Below are 19,173 nucleotides of genomic sequence, written 5' to 3' on the forward strand. Positions count from 1 at the left end.
TGCACAGCTATTTTCCTAATTTAACCAAAGGAAAAGAAGTCCATGGCCATATTCCTTCCTTCTTTCACAGAGCTTAGCTGCTCTTATATGCTACTAGACAGCCACAAATAGATCAGCCTGCCAGCCTTTGGAACTGTCTGTCCCAAATGGCAGACACTCCTTGGCTCTTTCCTCTCTGAAGAAGTTCATCCCTGCCCTATCACTTGAGTCTGCACTTCACTGACACCGATTTTTCTTCAGTATCAGAAGTCGAGGCCTTTCCCTACAGATATCATCACTTCAAACAAGCCTAGATTAGAGCAAGAAAATGTGAGTGTGACACTCTGCTGAAATTTAATTCCTTGAAATCCAGGCTGCTGCCTGACTCTTCTGGTAGTTCTTGTTGCAGTGCAATCATAGCAAATTCACCATGTCTGCAGTTTTGACATGAAATTATAACATAGCTGATTATTTAAAAATACTTTTTTTTTTTTTGTGCAATGGTCACACAGAAATTCTCTAGGACTGATCTTTAAAAACTCTAGTCTGTGACAGGATTGCTGGAGTCTGTAGAGCTCATATGTAACTTACCAAAATTACACAAAACCAAAGCAGTGTTAAAATAACTCACTTACATTTGTCTTCACATCTCGTCACCTGAAAACTCTGAAGAACAATCTTGAATTATTATTGGAGAAGTCCTTGTTTTGTCCTGATAGCATATGGGATCAAATTATTCTATTGTGGTTCTTTTGAGCAGAAAGCTACGTAAAGAAAATTATCAGCCTCCAAACCAGAAAAGTTTAATAATAAAAGGCAACTGTAAATAATTTGGTCAAATAAAGACCGTGGAATACAGCTGTGTTTATTTTTGTTTTTCATTCTTTATTAAACATGAGACTTTTCCATCTTATATTTGAAGTTAAAAGGCTGTGAATGGAGACAAGCTAATACCTGTGATGATTTTCTAACTACTAAATATGCTTTTATCTGGGTTTGCTTTCTACTGGTTTCTGCCAGTGCCCTGATGAACAAAGGTACTGGCAAATCATGGAGCATTCTTATCTCAGAATGTAGAATTTGCACTTAGGTCTCACTTCCACTTAGAAGAGACAATACAAAACCACATGAATGATGCAGCCAGTCAAAATAAGCAAAACTCACTTCAAATATGTAAAACTTGCAGTGATCTGCAGATGAGGAGGCAATGAGAGCACCAGTGCATGGTTTTGCTCTACAACCATTTATTTATATGCAGCAAATATGTATAGGTATGAAGACAAGAGCAATGTTCAGCATTGTACAATTGCAGAAATAGATCTGCAAAGAAATGTATTAACCAAAAAAGTTAAGCTTCTGATGAAACACAGCTCAGTCCTCTACCCACAGCTACGCTGCCAGGGATGCTGCAGAGGCCTGTGAGCAGGGCAGAAGTGCCCCCCCCACCACCCCAAATGAGTGAGAGACCCAGATTAGTTAGCCACGATGCAATTAGCAAACAGCATGCATGACATGACTGAAAGATGAGCAACGCGTGAGAGCAGAACAAATGGCCTGTGGGACAATATGGGGCAGCTGGGGAAGCAAGCCAGGACTTGGGGGCTGAGGCAGGTTGTGGCATCCCTCCTTCTGGGAGGGAAAAATGGATGGGACATAAAGGAAAGAGTGATCTATAGGGAGCTGTGGTGAACGCACATAGATATCTGAAAGTGAATACATTTTTTATTCATTTTGGTTGGCTGTAAAAGAAGAGTATGTCTAAAGATAAGTGAGTATTGTTGTTATAAATTTTTTCTGACACACATTCTCTACCACGGCCAGAGAGAAAATGGATCAATAACCGTAAGCCCTAATTTCCAGAGCTCCAACAAGACAGTCCTTTCAGGGCAGTAAAAACTGCAACCAAGATTCTTGAACATTATCTAGAAATGATTTGGACTAATCTGATGCCTCCTAAAAATGACTAAGTTCTGTTTCCACTTAAAAGATGGGAATTCTGCATGTCCGAGGTAATGTGATTGACCAGCAACTCCCTAATTCTCATCACATTTTGTTTTGCTGTGAATGTTGCTAAAAAAAGTCAAGCAGTCTTTATCTGAAATTACATTAAAACCAAAATCTTCCATGTGTCAAAATTACTGACAGCACCAGCAGCCCAGCTGGATTCCTTCTGCTCCCAAAGGAAGATCAGAATTAGGATGAATTAGATCCCTTCCATACCATTATACCACTTTGCTTGTCTCAAAATGTGGGAGGAAAACTGTTAACGCTGAGGCCAATTTGTTGTTTATGTCATCTATTTGCATACTTAATTAATGTAAATTACCAGCCGCTACAGAAGTTTCAGACAATGACAACAGTTACGCTCCAGTTTTTCAAGTTAAAACCTCCAGGAGGAAAACATGGCTGGTTTATATTCTCCCTACATCAATGACAGCAATTTCCAGGTTTTATTATTTGATTCTACTTTTGGAATTAAGAGCCAGGGAATAATTACTTAAGCGGGGAAAAAGAGATTATAATGAGGCTCAGGACTGGGCAGATGAGAATTACCAAAGGGAAACAGTTTTTTTTTTCCCATAGAGCAAAATAAGTAGTAGTAGTTCTGGCCAGGACTTGGAAAACAGTACTGTACTGTGCTGTGCAAAGAAGCTGTTTCTGTGGTGTCGGCTTTTTCTGATGTTTTTTCCCCCCACTCCTTTTCTGAAAACAGTATGATGTGAAAGAATTTCATAGTACTAAAACGATAATGGAAGTAGTGAGAGGGCTTTGCAAAACAAGCTCAGTGTGAGCGCTGCTAGAATGAAGCCCACAATGATTAGACTTCTGAATAATCAGGCAAACAGCCCATATTGTAACAAGCACTGTTTATGGGGCTGAAGCAAACACAGACAAGTTTGATTCACATGCCTCAGTGAGCGCAAAAACACTTGTAACAAGGAGCCTTGCAAAGCCAGCAATTAGGGCTATGGAAACAGTCTCTGCCCTACCAAGATCACAGGCTCAGTGAGAGGTGGGAAGCGCTCAGCTCAGCTGGGATGCTCCAGAGAGACGGGCTCTCAGCTCCCACATAGGCAACAATGGCAAAACCAGCCCCTGACTGGGACTCTGTTCCCCATACAGCTGCATCAGCAAAACATTGCCAAAAAATGTCTGAGCAGAATGATAGAAAAATCAAGCAAAATAAAGCCCTAAAGAAAAAAGCACTATAATTTTTTGAGAATTTCTAAAACCACTGCAAAAGATATGATTTTGGTAAGCAGCTCTTTGTTGGCTTTATTACTAAAATGTAGTATAAGCAATTCCAGCTGCAGCAGCTGAGACACAGTTTTTTACTTGTCATATACATGAATGCACAGGATTGCCTGGGTCTGAAAGTACCTCACAGATATATTTACTCTCCATGAATATGATATTCCATATGGATGGGTCTGCTCCAAAGACCCCAAGCCTTTTCATGCCATTATTTGGGCCAGTTGTGATTGTTACTATGATTCTCCAATGGAGAAAATCACCCTGCTTCAAGTATGGATCACCAGGGTTTTGTGCTGCCCTATAAGAAACCTCATCTAGGGGTAGAAGTGCCCAGCTGTCAGAGGTTTTTTATTTTCCCATCAGTTTTCCTATCCAGAAAGACACCAAACTCCTGGATTCAATTAAAGGAGGTAGCCCTTTAACCACTATTGCTTCAGTGTTTGACTGCAACTTCCATGTCTGACAACAATGAGCAAAGTGCTCATTTTCTCAGCCATGGAACTCATTGGCTGCAAATTATGTAGCATACTCTTTGAGAATCAGCATCTTTTAATCACCTACTTTCTTATTCTTTAACAGAAGAAGCAATGGCAATGTGTTGCATTAAATACATTGGAGAAGCTTCAGCAAGATTAAACTCATCATCCAAAAATGTGTCTAGCTTTTAGTTTTCTCCTTGTCTAAACTGTAGTAATGTTGATCTGGTACTCAGTGTCAGCTTTTTTCTACCAATTCCTTTTTTCCCTGAAGCCCCAGTGGCCCTAACATCCTAAGACCACTTTGCAGCCTATTTCTGAGCTCCTTACTTTTGCCAGTTTGGTGTCTTGTGTGAACCTGTCTGTATCAGAAATCACAAAGCACAGGACGGTGCAAACAGAGGTGGAGCAAAGAGACACCTACTCCTAGTTCCTTACTTTAACATCACTAAGTCCAAAAGGACTCGGAAATACAAAATGAACACAGATTACAGTTAGCTGGAAGATTCACCACTATTGTTTTTGCTTCAGCTTTGTCAAAGCAGCAGGGCCACAGACCCCATGGAGATGCTCTGCTGAGTGCCAGGCAATCTGTTGGTGTAATAAAGCGGATCACTGCATGTCAGAACCTCATTTCCATGAGCTTGTTGTGTGGCCTTATCATACTTGTTTGCCACTTAGAGATGCTTCTGAAATTCAATAATTATTCATGAAATGCAATAAAATATTCTAAATACGTACAAGTCAAATCAGACTGGTTTGCATTTTACCCCCTTGAACTCTGGGTTTTTTTTCCATGTTACTGCACTAGATTTCTCTGCTAGTCAAGACATGTGTCTCTTTAAAATCATTACACTTTGATTCCTATTCCTTCTGTATATAATTAGACAAGAATTTGAAGATAAGCTTACAAACCCCCTCTTGAATCCTAAAGTTTGTTCTCTTTCCAACTGTATCAGGTAGTTAAAGAAAAAAATAACCCCTACCTAACTTCGTCAGATTTTTAAGAATTCCAAAATTTTTAAATATGTATTTAAATGTATGTGTTTAAACTTTTATAGAGTTCTTTGCTACAAGACCATTAGGAACTGTCAAGTGAAAATCAGAGCATTTAACTAATGTCCCGGAACTGTTTCTGCTTTCTATGAAACTCCAAGGGCATAACAGTTTGCTTTCACATTAAATATATTTCAAAAATAGTTAAAAATCGGTTCCTGCATGTAAGCTGTGTAAGGTTAGAACTACTTTCCGAAAGCGATCTTGCCAGGAGATGGCATCTGCTATACATATTTGATGCTGCCAAAACAACAAAAATGTACAGGCTGCTGCAGAAGTAAGCAGATGCATAATTGATTTCACCCACTCTCTGTTCCAGGGTCTAGAGACTGGGGATAGATCTGTTATATAATGACACTCAGTTACTCCAATGAAAGCAGAATGTAGCCTCAATCTTAAATACAATTACATGGAAAAAAACCAGTTTTTGTTGCACAGTAAGTGTGTATTACAGAACTATCATTTCCTCTTACCCATGATTATTCACAATTGACGCAGTTCCACTTATAATTTTATGTTTGCATCCTCTTTCCCACAAATTGAAATTATGTGTTTGCTCTCAACACCAAAAACTTCAACAGGAATATTTTGCCTTCTTCGGTAAAGCAGGTGGTTTTCTTAAAACTGAAACTTTGAATTCTTAAATATTAGGATTTTGCTTTTTCCCCTTTTGTTCTCTTTCTGCCCATTCTCTAGGTCAGAAAATCTTTAGTTTTCCCTTTCTCTGTAGCATTTTGAAACATTTATTGCTTCACAGCAATCATAGTGACAAAAAGGAGATGGAAATTATAAAAAGTGTCAGAAACCTGGGCACTATTTGTTTTATCTCTTAGTCACACAAAAGAAGTGGGGTATTCTCTAGAATGGATCTTTCTATGTCCATAGACTCAATTATCCCCACGGGCTGGTGGTGATTGTGGATCTTCATAAAAACATTCCCACCTTAGCACTCATTTTTTACAAATGTTCAGGATATCCTTAAATTTTGTGACAGAAGTTTTTATTGTAAAGTAGGACAAATTTCCTGTGTCTGGAGAAGTCTGAGTCAGCAGGGGGGTAGAAGTTCCAGGACATTAGCATCTGTGAAACCTGAAGTGAAGCTACAGTAATTAATGATGTCCCTGTTCACTTGCATATGTCCTGTGTACTGGCAAGAGTTTTCAGTAAAACAGAGGGCCATGGGCAGGTCAGAAGGCCTTGGAAAATATGATTTGTGCTAAATGCTATCAGGAGAAGAGGAACCATAAGTCCTTTGGGAATACCTTAAGACCTGTGAGGTTTTTCTTGCAGAGATTCAAATGCTTGAATGACTAACTCTTTGCCTTTCTGGGAAGTAAAGAGGCACTGTCAACTTCTAATATTTTTTAACCTATTATTTTCTCCATATAAGTGTTTCATGCAGTATTATATTCAGAGAAGGAAAACAAACCCTGGTGGGGAGAAAGAAAGACTTTCAGGGACGTCTTTGGACAGTGCAATTTAAATTATGTGCCAAGAAGTGCAAGGTCTGGAAGCACCTGTTAAACTGAAGGCTCCAGAATGGAGGCAAGGCAAGATCTCTTTGCCAGATGTGACTTTTTTAAAATAAGAGGAACCTACGAGAAATGCTTGTTCACTGCTTCCTGCAGTTGCTCTCCAAAATCAGTAACTCCATCTCCACACTTCCAAACCACTGCTCTCCCAAATCCAGATGATAGATTTTGCCCTCTAAATAACTGCTCTCTCCAGGAATCTTCAATCTCTACATGCATTCTTGATTTCTCTATAGTCTATTGTCTAAGACTTTATGTGACTTCTTAGATTTACTGGGTTTTAGCACTACTGTATAAAAAAGTTTTGCATAATCAGAATTAGTATCCTGTTTTATTTTCATTCAAGTATTAATTCATTCCTTTTAAGTCACTACTTCTAGATGCTGGCATTTTCTCACCATATTAGGAAAATTACTTCAATGGAAAAAACCTCAGGCTCTTTTTAATGCAAGGAAAATCTGTGAACTAACAGTCAAAAGAGTTTTCATTAAAATCCATGTAGATTAAAAGACCAAAACATTCAAATTAGTAGACAAGGCAATCTTCCTAGGGGGAAAATAACAAGGCAAACATTGATGCTCTGAACAGCACACAAAAATGAGAAAACATTGGAGGTTTAATTCTGACAATGTACTGAAAATAAACTAGCTCAAAATGTCAAATAGTGAACAAACTTGCCTTTCAAGCGCTTCACTAAAACATGCCACAGGCCTAGATGCAGGATGAGAAGAGTACAGAGCACTGAGGTGTGCAGTTCAACACCCTGTAAAGAAGGTCTCATATGCAATTCCCACCTGACACTACCCAAGATCACCAGCCAATTAGCAATAAGGCCAGAGAAATAGTTTAGCTACTTTGGTTTCCTATTCCCCAAGCCTTTTGTTCAATCACAGTTACACCTCAGCCCAGCGGTATTTTGTGTTTATCTCTTCCTGTTTCATGCCTTCAAGCATTTTTTACAGCATCTATAGGTAGTACCTGCCTGTTATTTCCACTTTGCCCATGGAGAAATTGAAGATATTTGTCTCAAACAACAGAACTGCTCATGAACAGCTCAAAAAGTAACACTGAATTCCCATTTACAGTTGATTAACAGGTGCAGATTAAATGATCATTGATACAGGTAGGAATCTTGACACAGACCTGCTATTTTTATTGTGACAACAAGTGCAAATATCAGAGCAAATTCTTTTATCTTTTTTTTAAAGTATAAATCTGCATCCAGGTACTCCTCTTTGGGTCTGAGGATCAATTTCCTTAAGAAAACCCGTTCCTGAAACTCCCATATAAGGGAATTTTTAATCAGTAACTTAATCTCAAGCACTAATCAGGATACTTATTTGATAATTGATTATTAAAACTATAACTACATCTTTATTGTCATTATAATTGAGGGTTTAATTCTATAGCAAACAGACATACAATTTGCATGTGCATAAAACTCAGTGGGTGCTCTTTTAAAAGTCAACTAAATTTAATATACTTAACAAAAACTAGGTTATTAAATACAAATTAAAGCTGGAGACACACAAACTGTAATGTCACCCTGTTTTATACTCTTGGGTTACTGCAACAAGGATCATTTTTCAAAACAAGTTCACAAGACTTTTAAACAACCATCCCAGCATGTGACGGGGAAATAAGAACACCAGAGTGATAATCACTGTGCAACTTATTAGTAAAGCTCTGTGGAGTAGCTCACTTATAGCTGTAATAAACCAAATTTGCTTCTTGGAGACACTGGTGCAGCTAGCTCCATGCTTTAGGAGTTCCCTATAGAATAACAGATTTTTAAATAAAGAAAATCTATATATATTTGGAGTACTAGGGTTTATTACTTGGTAAGAGGGGAGATCCTGTAATGGATTAATGTCAAATTACATATTAATATCTAAAAAATATCAGGAATAAATTACAGATGCCCATAGAGGAAGGCTACATATGAGATCTGTACTATACATAAATTATTTGCAAACCATTGTAAATCTGGAATGAATAAAAATGCAGATGATTCTGCTTTATTCAAAATAGCTAATCCTAAAGGTGAGCATGAAAGTTATAGAAAAGGTTTTGCAGTCCTGAGTGACTGGAGAACAACACTGCCAAAGGATCATTTCTGTTTCTGATAAGATCAGAACAAGCAGGCATGGAATGAAATAATCAGGTAACCAACAGAACACAAAGTGAAGTGCTTTTTCATAAAGGATGAAAGAAAAATATGGAATCCCATGCTACAGTAAAATCCAGAGAGCAAAAATACAAAAGGTGTTGAAGAGGAGTTTTTGAAATTATGGAAGATAAGCATTTTAATAAATAATAGATGTGATAGTCCAACACAATCCTGAATTGTTTATGCTAGTAGGAAGTAGCAGGATTTTTATGAAATACTGGATTATGAAATAAACTGAGTAAGCTTCAGATACAGACTCAAGGCACCCATCTCTATTTTGCTGAAGGTATTTGAGCCAGACACCATACCAGCCCTGGGACTGGGCCAAATTCTCCCAAATTACACAATGGACATGCTTTTTGCTTAAAGTGCAAAATGAATCAGCAGTTCCCCTATTCATTATTGGCTTTGAGTGTAAAAAGGCCAAACACTTTATATTTGTTTGTAGTAAAGCATCTCATACACCACAAAATGCTCATATTCCTCTTACACCTTCCAGATAAAGGGAGATGCTTGAGAGCACCACCCTGCACTGCAGAAGCTGAGGATGGATCCTGTTTAACAACCTAAGTTAGAGACCAAGCTGCACAGGAGCTAACGCAGATTAAGTAACATCAGACTCCTAAATCCCAGGAGCCTAAAAATAGCATTCTGTATGTTTGCTTTTCACAGTCACATAAAATAGGCATTGGTTTTCATTTACTTGAACTTGGGTAAGATTTTATGCTAAGAGGCTGCTTACTTCCTGAAACAGCCTCTGGTTTGAATCACAGGGGCCTTTTTTCCTCTCAGTTGATGTTTTTGGGGCCTTCATTATTGTTTCCATTCCACTCCCAGATGTGCTGCAGGAAGGTGGGGTGCTGCAGTCTCCCTTTTTTGCAGGGGGCTGTGTGCAGCAGAGGTGCCCCATGAGCTCATCCCCCGAGAGGAGCTGCTGGCCTGTCCTGGGACCACGGCCTGGGGTCCCTCTCTCCCTGTCACACAGCTGCACACGCTGCCCTCTGAGCCATCCCACTGGCCCGTGGGGCAGCTTTTAAAGCGAGAGCATTGCGCAAACCTGGCATGTGCCACGCTCAGAAAGCTATAATTTTCATATTGTATCTTCTTACCAATTGTAAATCAGTCATTTTAAGGATGCTTTCCATTCTTGCTTCCCTTCAGGCATCTCTTATTTCTCTCTGGAAAAAGAAAAGATGTAGTTTATGGCTAACTGCAGGACTGAAATGACATATATAATAGCAACAGCAGGCAACAAATGTGTCCCTAAAGTGGCAATATGGTGCCTTTTGTTTTGTTTTAAGACTTTGGAGTGATAGACAATTTGTCTTTTCGAGCCGCTATTTGAATAGTTACAGGGAATTTAGAAGACAGTGTTATGCATGTAGAGTGATAAGGACTGCATAGTCTGACTTAGGCCCTTTGAAAATGATAGGAAAACACAATCAAGAGGACAAAATACTGATTATTATGCGTAGGGTTATTAGCAATAAAGCTTAATAGTAGTGTTTGGGGGGTTTTTTATTTAATTTCCATGCAGTCTTTTGTTTTCAGTTAAAAAAGACAAAACAAACACTTTCTGATCACCAGATATTTTTACACAAATTTGAACTCTGGCCCCTTTGTGGGAATAAACAAAGCCTGCATGGAACATGTTTGCTATAAGAAAAAGAGATGGTTTTTATTTAAATATAATGGTTTACTTATATGAGAAAATCAAACTCCCCTGTGTAACTACTTCAAGGAGTGATATTGCCACTCTATCCACATGAGTAATCCAGCTTGCATCTCTCTGAAGGGTCGCCAAGGACAAAATATGTCCCTGACCATGTCTAGGTGCCCAGACAGGTACAGCACAATCTCCTTGTCCCACACAGGACAAACACCATTCCAGGTGCAGGAATGCAGCAGGACAGGAGCTATGGAAGCTACAATGTGTCTGGAGCTTTTCAGTTCTCTTTCACTCAGACTGAACCCTCAGAGCACCTTGCAGGGGCAGGTGCATGGAAAAGGAAAAGGATAGGGGATGAGACAGCTGAGCACCTGCAGCAGTCACTGCCTTCAGCTGCAGTTCTATGAACTCACATTTCTAAAACCACTCTGCCAGGAAAATTGATGCCACAATGCAGATCTTGGTGTTGAGTGATCTGAAGAAGGAATCTCTGTCTGAATACCTGCTGGTTATGAATTCAAGGGCGAGAAACAACAGGCACCCAACAGAGATCCCCTGGCATGGGGATGGGCCAAGAGGTGCTCTGAGCAGCATCGGCAGCTGCCAGCTGAGAGCCACCCACCCATGTCTCCGTGGGTCTAGCTCATTACTCGCTTGGCAGCTCCTCTGCTTCTTACTTCCCTTCTGCCAATGACTTCATTTTCACTTTTCTCAATGTATCATTTACTTTCTCTCTCTCTTTCCTTCTCCCTCTTTTAAAACTTCTGTGATGTCTCCTTATACTTCCCTTTGCTTATTGAAAAGAAAACCTGAGATGATCATGCCAATATATTATTTGATCTTTTGAAACATCTACCAAAATTTCAGCACCGTCATGGGTGACATTTTATCAAAATTATTTAGTAAGATGATTTGTTTCTCTTTCTTAATGTGTTCTTAAGGGGACAACTCTCATTTAACAAAACAGAAAAATTAAAATTAAAGCAATAAAATCTATATTAAAACCTCATTTAAATTAATCCCTGAATACAACATTTTCTAGAGAAGATCATTTCAACTTTTGCCATTATTCCAGGCTCTATGTGTTTTCCTAAACTAAAATACACTAAGGTGTGATTGATGTTAAGAATATAGATCAGTATTATTAGATGAAGATTATTTAGGTAGATTATATATTATCCTTGTGCTGTGGGTGCTAAATGAAGTTAAGGATTACAATGACACCTTTTAAGGATGAAAATGCCTGCCCTCCTTTGCTTTCACAGTGCCATTCAACATCTACCATAAAAATATTTCTGTATCCAGTCCTAAATTAGACTAAACTGTCTTTTCAAAGCAGATTACATTCTAATTATTTATGATTACTTTGTCAATATACAAGCTGTGTTTGTATTCTGAATTTTCGTCTTCTCATATATTAGTGGGGGGAGCTGAAGGCCCACCAGAGATCAGTTTGTGTCCCCCGGATCTCCGCGCTGTTCAGAGAGGTGGGGTGAGTGTCGGGCTGCCACAGGCCACAGGCGACAAGGCAGCAGGGGGCCAAGGGTCTGCAGCTGAGGGCAAAGAGCAGGAGCTCCTCTCGTGGTTGCCATGGCAGCCAGAGCCATCCCCACACCCGGCTCCGGTGAGGGGCACCCCGCGATTCCACACCCTGCCTTCCCCTTGCCTCTCATCCAGGGATGCACGGCCTGCGTGAGGCGCGGCTGACAGAAACCAGCTCCCCTTAAAGCTACTGGGGATCTTCTGCTTCCATTCAAATCCCACAGTGTGCGCCATGGTGTGCTGGGCATTCTGTGTTTACTACTGGAATGAGGTTCAAGCATTTCCATTGCCCACGTTCAGCACAAACTGTGTTGCCAGTGGTTTTACAAGGCTTGGCTATGATCCTGAGCAAACTCTTTTTCCTTAAAACTACTTCACTAGATTCCATCACAGTCCCTTATTTTGCTTGAGCTTTCTCACAGGCTCAGGGAGATGATAATGACATGCTGGCATAAATACATTGCTAATGTGCTAATCCTTTGCTGGAGTTTCACACAAGAGTGTAAACTGTTTTTACTGACCTTTCTGAGATAAATAAGTGACTGCAAAATATGGCAGCATCAGAATTCCTGGAATTGTTCTGTTTTCTGTATAAATGTACCAGCAGTCACTTGCTTAGTTTGTAGGCTGTGCAGTGCCTCGTGCATAAGAAATCACAGAAATATTAATGTAAAACTACTGCTGTCTCTCTTAGTGCATTATCATCACATTATGAAGCTTTCAATTGATGATCTTTCTCATGTTCTTAGACAACCTTGACCTTCAGTTTTTAGTGAGGTGAATAATATTACATCACATCTAAAGAGAACAGTGTAATCATCTTTTCTATTTGCAGCCAAAGACAGTCAACACTATTTGATACAATCAGCATGTGTCTTGATACTGAAGGCACATGGTGACAAGTCTAACTGAATGTAGTTATTTGGCTGTCATGAAATGCACCTTATGGTGATAAACTTCAGCCATAAAATTGGAAGACTATCACATAAACATGTTTCATGAAGAAATACACTAACAGAATTCACTGCTGGTTTATAGTTGGAAAACTGTGCTCTATTTATTATGCTGCAATTTTTACAGTAAGCCAGGTTCCAAAGCTCATTACATTTTACAATGAAGTAATTATGGGATGTTGATTCTTCTTCAACCAACAGGTCTATCTAATTAGTGTACAATAAACTGAAATACCCCAATTAAGGATACTAAGACTGGGTGCAGCTTCAGTGTGCTTTAGAGACAGGGGGAGCTGCCCAGCTAGATCCCCACCATGTGTCAGGCACCTCACAGGGGAAACCTCATGGGGAAACCTCCTCTGCCTTTGCCCCCTCTCCTCTGCAAATGTGTCCTAGTGCAGACACTACAATAAGCGCACCAAGGCAGATCACATTTGTATGCATTAAATCTTGAACTTCATACAAAACCTACATTTTCTTTTCATTACTTATCAGGCATTTTATCTTTTAGATAAATTTCTTCTCCTGCTAATCTTAAAGGATATGGTGTTCATAACACTTACTGAAGGTTAAGCTATAAAACCACCCAAAACAATAGCTTCAATAAACTCAGAAACATTGTCTTATCTTCAGCATAAGTCAACCTCACTGCAGTGCAATGTTTTTAGCTTGGCATTTTATTGGTTATGGAAGATGTTCTGAGCCACAAGGAGTCTCAGTCCTGCTGGAAGTCAAAAAGAATTTGAGACTTACCCTCCATTTGTGCTTTCGAAGATTCCCACTGTGAGTTTGAATGGATGCCTGTGAATAATATTTAAAATAGGGGGTCACTCTTCTGCTGAATTAACCAGTAACAGGATGTGAGTATTACTGTGCTTATAGAACATTCACCCAAAGAAAATTACTTTATCTAAGAGAGGCTGTGATCATGGGATGTTCTTAGGCTGCCCAGGTAAACAGTGGAGCACAAATGGTATTTCAGGAGTATTCTCAAAGCAAGAGGTTTCTTGGTACATACTTCCCCCGTTCCACCTTGAAATGTGTAAATTGGACAACATGCATAGGTGCCCTGGAATGGCAGAAAGAGAAAAAGTTTGATGAAAGGTATGCTTTAACTATTCAAGAAGAAAAGCAGCCCCCTTTGGGCCATTGCAACTCAGAAAAAAAAATGTAAACTACATAAATCTCAGCTGCAGTTCACATATCTTCTAGAAGAAGAGGAAATAATTAAAATAGTCCTGATTTATTTTTTTTTAGATCAAACAGGTTAGCCTTCTCTCAAAATTATTTAATCTTTTCAGACCTCTTGCAGCCATTCACAACATTAGACAGCCTTATAATGATAAAGATAAAATTAATGTCTCACTTTTATGTAAGACTTATCAGGCCAACATTAATCATTACTTAGTTAATACAGCAGACAAAGAAAAATAATCACCAACTCTCAAAGAAATAGGGAATGTTTTTACAGGCCCATTATATCTACACATTTACTAACCTTGCTAGAGCTACTGAAGCTCAGCAGAGGTGATTAATACAACTAAAATCATATTATTCTTTGCTAAAAACAAAAAAAAAAAGCAGGTTCTAGTAGATGAAGTAAAGTTTCTGATTTCAGAGAGGCCAAGCAGGGGCTTTTGTGGTAAAGTTAAGAGAAAACGGAATCTTCATGTTAGCAATAAACTAGAAAATTTAAAGAATTCTGATGAAGAACTGATTAAAAGAAGGTAATTTCAAGATTTCTAAGAAGACTATTTTTCTTCATTTCTTCCTTTCCTTTTTTAATTGATTTATTTCCTGATATTCATAGAATCATAAAACAGTTTGGATTGGAAGGGATCTTTTAAAGGTCATCTAGCCAGCCCTCCTACAATGAACAGGATCATCATCAAGTAGACCAGATTGCTCAGAGCCCCAACCAACCAAACCCTGATAGTTGCACACCTCTCTGGGCAACTTGTTCAAAGAGTGTTCTACCACACATTTTGTAAAAACCTTCTTCCTTATACTCCACCTAAATACACCCTCTTTTAGATCAAAACCATTGCCCAGTTCAGAACTATCGCAACAGGCCTTTATAAAAAGTTTTTCACCCTCCCTTTCTCACAGGCGCCTTTAGGTACTGAAAGGCAGCAATGAGGTTTTCCTGGAGCCTTCTCTTCTCCAGGCTGAACAACCCCTCAGCCTGTCTTCCCTTGTCCCTGAGGGCAGTTTCTCAGGAGGCAGACGAATAACTAGAATATGCATCCATTCTGAGATGCTGTTTTGCCTTTTGTCTGCCCACACTTGGAAAAATTTGTATCAGCTTACGTTTTAAAAAATAGAAACTCAGAAATGCCATTGTTCAAAAAGGAGGCAAAACTGGCAGTTTCATTTGTATCCTATAACATACAACAACAAAAAACTTAGATGTGAAAATTGTATGAAAAATTACAGTACAAGACAGTCTGACTATAGATAAGAGTTTTAGAAATATGAGATTGCTCTAATAGAACTGGCTATATTCACATGAAGAAAGTAATTAGAAAATGACAGATAAACATCAGGGCAGAGATCACTGGGGAATTATGATAAATTTCTTGTTCCTCTGATCATTAATCAAGAGATATAGGTGTTGTTGATCTCTTGAGATAGGGGAATCCTGGATTTCTGTCTCTGCTCCACAAATTATTTATGTTCTCATGTTATCCACCTTTCAGTTCTATGGTAGATTTGAAGCATTCCATTTAGTTAGTTAGAACAAATGAAATGCTAAGAGATTAAAAAAATACACAGAAATTAGAACAGCAGATGGACAAGGCAGCATAATGCCCTGTATCTGGCAAAGGAATATTTTAAGCAGCAGAAAGTATTTTTTGTACAGTTCCTACTGCACCTGTGTAAAAGGCTTAACCAGGTAATAACACAGCAGGCTGACCATTTGGTAGAGTTTTTTCAAAGTGGGCTTTAGAATTTTAGACAGATTTTTGAATTTTGCCTTTCAATTATTCTTAGTCCTAGGGGAATTAATTATAAATATGAAATAAATGTACATTAACAGATAGGTCAAGACACAGTTTGAACCTTTTAAATATAAGATTTTAACATTGCTGCAGTCTAGACCTGATTAGAGATGAAAAACAAGTAAGATTAAATGACCAGATCCCATCACAGTGGTGGATTAATTGCCCCAGGTGTTCCTCATGATGTGCCATGATGTTTAATGAGTTCATTAATGACTTGGAAAGGTGAAAGGATAGCATTTCAACAAAGTCTGTTGAGGGGACTAAGTTGTATACCTGTATAGGACCTGAGGGGACTGTAGAGAATATTAAAGACACTTCAGTAAGATAGGTGAAAAGTCACAGTGATAACAAAGAACATTGAAATCCAGCTGCAAAGAAAAATAATCTGTTGAACCTGGGAAGCTTTAGGCTGATTATATCATCTAAAGGAGATCCAGGACTTCACTGTACACAGACCAATGGGCAACTGCAGCTGAAAAAGCAAATCAGCTGTGGGACTGTGCAATCATGAGTGTGGAGAGCAGTGGAGAGCTACAGGAACGGAGATGTAACACAGTGGGCTATGTGTCACCCAGCTTCCACTGAGGTTGCTGAGAGAAAAAGAAAAGAATCTCCCCAGAGATGATAAAAGTTGCTCACTCTGCATGAGTCCATGCAATGCTGTGTGCTCTGGAGCAGGCAGCCAGGGACCCACAGCTTGAGCTTGTTTCTAAAGTGAAGGAGCCATTTGGTGCAAGCCAGCAGCAGAAAACTCAACACTTTTTCAGTATTTGAGGTGTGAAATTCGCTACCATTAGAAGTCATTGAGACTAAGAACTCAGGAAGATAAAAAGGGACTGAACAATCATATAGGTATCCAGACTATATAGACTTATCATAAATAGTGGTTTTTAAAAATGGTAAATAGCTATCACATAGCACTCACTGGCTGTGAGGTTTGTATAACTTCCTCTGAAGCTTAGGGTGCTAAATTATTTGGACAGCAGAAGTTGAAGATAACTTACATTTCTGAGCCCAATACAGAAAAAATACTTATAGTCCTACCATAACATATTAATAAAGGCAACAAATATCTACCAAGATAATCTTTAAAACTACTGACCTGATCTTTAAAAATCCACTTATTTGCTTATGCCTATGTAAACTCAGACGATCTCAAACAGAACACCACCCTACCCTTCCTCAGCAGAAATCCCTCTCAAATGTCATTTCAGTTGAAAGCTGAGACACGTAACATTTTCTTTTCTGACTTCATGATTTCTATATTTATATTTGGTGAAGGACAATCCCTTTCCCTCATCAATGTCAACATTTGACAAAATACAAAAAAAAATGTTTTGGAATAGTAATTAAAAAAACACCTCTGCATAACCTTGTCCTGATGTGAGTAGACATTTGCATGACTTCCAGCCTCAAATCTCCTCCTTAAGCACTCATCCGTAGTTCCAGCAGGCTGCCAGCCACCAGGTCTCCTCACAAAACTCACAGCTGGCTCAGAGAGAAACACTGATGGAGAAACCTTGGCATAATTTGGTCTTTCCTATAATGGGGTGTGCTAATGTGCTCAACATTACCCAATAAACACTCCCATGAGTGTGAGAGCGTTGGCCTTGGGGGCGGCAGAGGAGCGGTGGCTCCTGGGGAGAAAGGCACAGTGTGTCACCTCTCCTCCCAGCCACAGCCTGAGTGTGGCATTGCCATGCTTCCAAATATGGATAAGGGTTTCCAGTGCCAGTATGTCCCATAAACACTGAGATGAGGCGAGAGGGTAGTGTTGGGGGAGTTGTATTTCCTCAGAATTGTACTTTGTTATGTTTTTTGACATAGCTACTTCCTTAAGTGGCTCCAACCTGTCAGAATGCTGAAAATGTCTTCTGTTTTCATCTCAGGAAAAAATGCACAGCTGAATCTAGGAATGGCTACGTAAGTCGTAAGTGATGTTGGATTCTATGATCTGAGCCCCAAAAGGTCTTAAGCAGTCAGATTTATTGTCCATCCAATTTTATGACTCTTAGTTGTATTTATTCTCTGATGTTTACCATCAAATGTCTCTACGTGAGCTTTGGTTTGTAGGCTTTCATTGCTAAATCATTTTTTAGGCTTGAGATGTAGCTTCTGTTGAACATCAATCCCTTGGGATACACCATTAACATGAATCATTTCTGAAAGTACGTCGTGCAATATGAACTTCACGTGGAGTCAATCATTCACTGTGATTGAAAGAAGAGATGACCTTCACAGAAGCAACATATCACAGCCGAATATCCCCAGACCCTCTTCTCTACTGTCAGTCGTGGCTGCTTTTGGAGCTCATGCAGACTTAATCATCACACAAATATAGGTTGAAGATTATTTTCCTTTACGTGGTTAGGTCAGTGGAGCTTTAAATAAAGGATTGACAAAAACTGAGGCCTTTACTGAGTCACAGAGACCACTTTATCTCTTCAATGCAGCTTTCACAGCGCACTTAAAGATAAGTGTTGAGTTGTACTTTGGTTAGTTTATTTCCTTTTCCTCAATGACCATTAAGTAAAATCTTTTTTAAAAGTCCAGGCAGCAGATTCTTTTTTTGGTCATCTTATTAAACAGGCCTTGATTTTCAGAGGCACTGGGACATCTCCCTCTGCCAGCTTTGGATCCGAGGCCTGGATCCTACATGCCTAAGCTTGTGCTGAGGGAAGAAGGCATAAACTTGATCACCCTATTAAACTTGTTCATCCTATTAATTTGACAAGTGCTTTTAGTTGGCCAGCACTTTAGCACAACTCCCTTTGTAGGAGGAGCTGGTATTTTACATTAGCACCCATTCCTGTACAACTACTCCAAAAGTGGATGGGGTAAAAAAATAGATTTGCTGTTAAAAGGCATGGGTTTTATAACTGCTTCTGGTTTGGGTGTCCTTCGGGATTCTGGATTTGTCACTCACCCTTCCAGTGCATCAGCTCTTTCTCCTGTAAATTAGCCTAATTATATGTTCCTGCTTTATAAAATCAGTGGGAGGCCTGGTTCAGCCTGGTTCATTCATTAATGATTTAAAAGAGCTTGCAGATTACTGGGTGTAAAGTGGCATAAAAGGGAAGTTAAATGCAAAGGAGAGATTTGAAAGAAAAGGAAAAAAGAAAAAAACCAAAACTGTGTCAGTTCCACCCACTTTCAGAAAATTAGTTTTCCCCACTCCTCATGTGCTTCATTCTGCAATATGAAATATTACAGATATTTTCTTTTTCTTTTGGTAAACAGCCAGAGTTTGGGGACACTCTTCTCATTTGTGAATGTCATTTTATTCTGAAGATCATCTGATTTATAAGAGTAATTATCTGCTTCCTAAGCAGTATTTCTGCTGCTGAAATACCATATTTCAACAAATATAACTACCTCAATAAGACTAAATACACAGCTTGTATATGTCTAAGTTCACATTTACTCTTTATTTTAGAATTAATCAGTTACAGGAATTACTTCATAGATACTTGAATGAAAAAAGCTGCATTTGCATATAAGATTTGGCCAATACATACAGGATACTCTCAACAGTA

The sequence above is a fragment of the Melospiza georgiana genome, chromosome 1, assembly GCF_028018845.1.
Source record: "Melospiza georgiana isolate bMelGeo1 chromosome 1, bMelGeo1.pri, whole genome shotgun sequence".
Lineage (NCBI taxonomy): Eukaryota > Metazoa > Chordata > Aves > Passeriformes > Passerellidae > Melospiza > Melospiza georgiana.